At 58.0% G+C, this 5000-nt stretch overlaps 1 pseudogene; it reads left to right on the top strand.

The window, feature by feature from the left end:
• The first annotated feature begins 444 nt into the window (after nt 1-444).
• Nucleotides 445-1284, top strand: LOC144425014 (large subunit ribosomal RNA; annotated as a pseudogene).
• Nucleotides 1285-5000: the final 3716 nt, after the last annotated feature.

Genomic DNA, 5000 nt, shown 5'->3' with positions numbered 1-5000 from the left:
AGTTCAAGAGTACGTGAAACCGTTGAGAGGCAAACGGGAGGGCCCGTCAGGTCGCCGGCTCGCTTTCAGTTGGGTGCGGGGGCGCGCCGTCTCGGTTCGCGGACGCTTAAGAGGCCGCTGCCGAGTCGGCTCGCGCACCGTCTCAGCGCACTAGCGACCGGCGCGGGTCACGACCGGTTTGCCGTCGGTCTAAGTCCCCGCGCGAAGGTGGCCTCCGCTCCGGCGGGGGTGTTACAGCGCGCGGGCGGTGCGGCCCGGCGGCGGATCGAGGAATGGATGCCGCGCGCTCTCTGTGTGCGGCCGTCGCCGTTCGGCTGGCTTGTCGTTCGCCTGCACTGTACGCAGTGCCGGTGTTCGGCGGGCTGCCGTTTCGGTGGCGCGCCGTCGACGCGCTCGGGGTCCGTGGCCACGTCGGCCACCCTCCCGACCCGTCTTGAAACACGGACCAAGGAGTCTAACATGAGCGCGAGTCGTCGAGTGGTTCGAGACTCGCAGGCGAAATGAAAGTGAAGGCGGCCTTTGGCCGAACGAGGTCGGACCCGGAGCCCCGTGCGGGCGCCGGCGCACGACCGGCCGATCGCACCCGCTCTGCCGGGGCGGTCGCGCAAGAGCGTCCATGTTGGGACCCGAAAGATGGTGAACTATGCCTGGGAAGGTCGAAGCCAGAGGAAACTCTGGTGGAGGACCGTAGCGATTCTGACGTGCAAATCGATCGTCCTATTTGGGTATAGGGGCGAAAGACTAATCGAACCATCTAGTAGCTGGTTCCTTCCGAAGTTTCCCTCAGGATAGCTGGCGCTTTGTCGCAGTTTTATCTGGTAAAGCGAATGATTAGAGGCCTTGGGGACGAAACGTCCTCAACCTATTCTCAAACTTTAAATTGGTAAGAAGCCCGGCTCGCTTAATTGGAGTCGGGCGCCTCGAATGCGAGTGCCCAGTGGGCCACTCTTGGTAAGCAGGACTGGCGATGCGGGATGAACCGAACGCCGGGTTAAGGCGCCCGACGCGACGCTCATCAGAGCCCACAAAAGGTGTTGGTTGATCTAGACAGCAGGACGGTGGCCATGGAAGTCGGAATCCGCTAAGGAGTGTGTAACAACTCACCTGCCGAATCAACCAGCCCTGAAAATGGATGGCGCTGGAGCGTCGGGCCTATACCCGGCCGTCGCGACGACACGGGCCGTTCCACGGCGCTATGTCGCGACGAGTAGGAAGGCCGCGGCGGCGGGCGTCGAAGCGTCGAGCGAGAGCTCGCGTGGAGCAGCCGTCGGTGCAGATCTTGGTGGTAGTAGCAAATATTCAAATGAGAGCTTTGAAGGTCGAAGAGGAGAAGGGTTCCATGTGAACAGCAGTTGAACATGGGTCAGTCGGCCCTAAGGAACAAGCGAACGCAGTTCGACGGGGGGCGTTGCTCGTCTTCGCCCCCGGTGTCCGAAAGGGAATCTGGTTAATATTCCCGAGCCTCGACACGGAGATTGGCGCTTCGGCGCCCGGTGCGGCAACGCAACCGAACTCGGAGACGCTGGCGTGGGTCCCGGGAAGAGTTCTCTTTTCTTGGTAAGGAGCGCAGGCCCTGGAATCGGTTCGCCCGGAGATAGGGCTGGCAGCTCCGTAAAGCACCGCGTCTCTTGCGGTGTCCGGTGAACCCGCGTCGGCTTCTTTCGACGCCGATGCCGGCGACGCAGCACTCTCTCGCCCGCCAGCCACCGAGAAAAGGGTGCGCTCCGACCGGCCCCGCACCGCTCTTTCTTAGCTCATTCGAGTTTACTGTCTTTCGCTCTGACATGCCTTACCTAGGGTTAGGTTAGTATGCTTGCACGTTTGTACTTTACCTTTTTTCGGCTCGGCTTCTTTCGACGCCGATGCCGGCGACGCAGCACTCTCTCGCCCGCCAGCCACCGAGAAAAGGGTGCGCTCCGACCGGCCCCGCACCGCTCTTTATTGGCTCATTCGAGTTTACTGTCTTTCGCTCTAACATGCCTTACCTAGGGTTAGGTTAGTATGCTTGCACGTTTGTACTTTAACTTTTTTCGGCTCGGCTTCTTTCGACGCCGATGCCGGCGACGCAGCACTCTCTCGGCCGCCAGTCACCGAGAAAAGGGTGCGCTCCGACCGGCCCCGCACCGCTCTTTCTTGGCTCATTCGAGTTTACTGTCTTTCGCTCTGACATGCCTTACCTAGGGTTAGGTTAGTATGCTTGCACGTTTGTACTTTAACTTTTTTCGGCTCGGCTTCTTTCGACGCCGATGCCGGCGACGCAGCACTCTCTCGGCCGCCAGCCACCGAGAAAAGGGTGCGCTCCGACCGGCCCCGCACCGCTCTTTCTTAGCTCATTCGAGTTTACTGTCTTTCGCTCTGACATGCCTTACCTAGGGTTAGGTTAGTATGCTTGCACGTTTGTACTTTCGACGCCGATTCCGGCGACGCAGCACTCTCTCGCCCGCCAGCCAACGAGAAAAGGGTGCGCTCCGACCGGCCCCGCACCGCTCTTTCTTGGCTCCTTCGAGTTTACTGTCTTTCGCTCTGACATGCATTACCTAGGGTTAGGTTAGTATGCTTGCACGTTTGTACTTTAACTTTTTTCGGCTCGGCTTCTTTCGACGCCGATGCCGGCGACGCAGCACTCTCTCGGCCGCCAGCCACCGATAAAAGGGTGCGCTCCGACCGGCCCCGCACCGCTCTTTCTTAGCTCATTCGAGTTTACTGTCTTTCGCTCTGACATGCCTTACCTAGGGTTAGGTTAGTATGCTTGCACGTTTGTACTTTAACTTTTTTCGGCTCGGCTTCTTTCGACGCCGATGCCGGCGACGCAGCACTCTCTCGCCCGCCAGCCACCGAGAAAAGGGTGCGCTCCGACCGGCCCCGCACCGCTCTTTCTTGGCTCATTCGAGTTTACTGTCTTTCGCTCTGACATGCATTACCTAGGGTTAGGTTAGTATGCTTGCACGTTTGTACTTTAACTTTTTTCGGCTCGGCTTCTTTCGACGCCGATGCTGGCGACGCAGCACTCTCTCGGCCGCCAGCCACCGAGAAAAGGGTGCGCTCCGACCGGCCCCGCACCGCTCTTTCTTAGCTCATTCGAGTTTACTGTCTTTCGCTCTGACATGCCTTACCTAGGGTTAGGTTAGTATGCTTGCACGTTTGTACTTTAACTTTTTTCGGCTCGGCTTTTTTCGACGCCGATGCCGGCGACGCAGCACTCTCTCGCCCGCCAGCCACCGAGAAAAGGGTGCGCTCCGACCGGCCCCGCACCGCTCTTTCTTGGCTCATTCGAGTTTACTGTCTTTCGCTCTGACATGCATTACCTAGGGTTAGGTTAGTATGCTTGCACGTTTGTACTTTAACTTTTTTCGGCTCGGCTTCTTTCGACGCCGATGCCGGCGACGCAGCACTCTCTCGGCCGCCAGCCACCGAGAAAAGGGTGCGCTCCGACCGGCCCCGCACCGCTCTTTCTTAGCTCATTCGAGTTTACTGTCTTTCGCTCTGACATGCCTTACCTAGGGTTAGGTTAGTATGCTTGCACGTTTGTACTTTAACTTTTTTCGGCTCGGCTTCTTTCGACGCCGATGCCGGCGACGCAGCACTCTCTCGCCCGCCAGCCACCGAGAAAAGGGTGCGCTCCGACCGGCCCCGCACCGCTCTTTCTTGGCTCATTCGAGTTTACTGTCTTTCGCTCTGACATGCATTACCTAGGGTTAGGTTAGTATGCTTGCACGTTTGTACTTTAACTTTTTTCGGCTCGGCTTCTTTCGACGCCGATGCCGGCGACGCAGCACTCTCTCGGCCGCCAGCCACCGAGAAAAGGGTGCGCTCCGACCGGCCCCGCACCGCTCTTTCTTAGCTCATTCGAGTTTACTGTCTTTCGCTCTGACATGCCTTACCTAGGGTTAGGTTAGTATGCTTGCACGTTTGTACTTTAACTTTTTTCGGCTCGGCTTCTTTCGACGCCGATGCCGGCGACGCAGCACTCTCTCGCCCGCCAGCCACCGAGAAAAGGGTGCGCTCCGACCGGCCCCGCACCGCTCTTTCTTGGCTCATTCGAGTTTACTGTCTTTCGCTCTGACATGCATTACCTAGAGTTAGGTTAGTATGCTTGCACGTTTGTACTTTAACTTTTTTCGGCTCGGCTTCTTTCGACGCCGATGCCGGCGACGCAGCCACCGAGAAAAGGGTGCGCTCCGACCGGCCCCGCACCGCTCTTTCTTGGCTCATTCGAGTTTACTGTCTTTCGCTCTGACATGCATTACCTAGGGTTAGGTTAGTATGCTTGCACGTTTGTACTTTAACTTTTTTCGGCTCGGCTTCTTTCGACGCCGATGCCGGCGACGCAGCACTCTCTCGGCCGCCAGCCACCGAGAAAAGGGTGCGCTCCGACCGGCCCCGCACCGCTCTTTCTTAGCTCATTCGAGTTTACTGTCTTTCGCTCTGACATGCCTTACCTAGGGTTAGGTTAGTATGCTTGCACGTTTGTACTTTAACTTTTTTCGGCTCGGCTTCTTTCGACGCCGATGCCGGCGACGCAGCACTCTCTCGCCCGCCAGCCACCGAGAAAAGGGTGCGCTCCGACCGGCCCCGCACCGCTCTTTCTTGGCTCATTCGAGTTTACTGTCTTTCGCTCTGACATGCATTACCTAGGGTTAGGTTAGTATGCTTGCACGTTTGTACTTTAACTTTTTTCGGCTCGGCTTCTTTCGACGCCGATGCCGGCGACGCAGCACTCTCTCGGCCGCCAGCCACCGAGAAAAGGGTGCGCTCCGACCGGCCCCGCACCGCTCTTTCTTAGCTCATTCGAGTTTACTGTCTTTCGCTCTGACATGCCTTACCTAGGGTTAGGTTAGTATGCTTGCACGTTTGTACTTTAACTTTTTTCGGCTCGGCTTCTTTCGACGCCGATGCCGGCGACGCAGCACTCTCTCGCCCGCCAGCCACCGAGAAAAGGGTGCGCTCCGACCGGCCCCGCACCGCTCTTTCTTGGCTCATTCGAGTTTACTGTCTTTCGC

Source organism: Styela clava, chromosome 6, assembly GCF_964204865.1.
Source record: "Styela clava chromosome 6, kaStyClav1.hap1.2, whole genome shotgun sequence".
Taxonomy (NCBI): domain Eukaryota; kingdom Metazoa; phylum Chordata; class Ascidiacea; order Stolidobranchia; family Styelidae; genus Styela; species Styela clava.
Note: the sequence above shows the minus strand (reverse complement) of the source record. Positions and strands in the feature narration are given on the sequence as shown.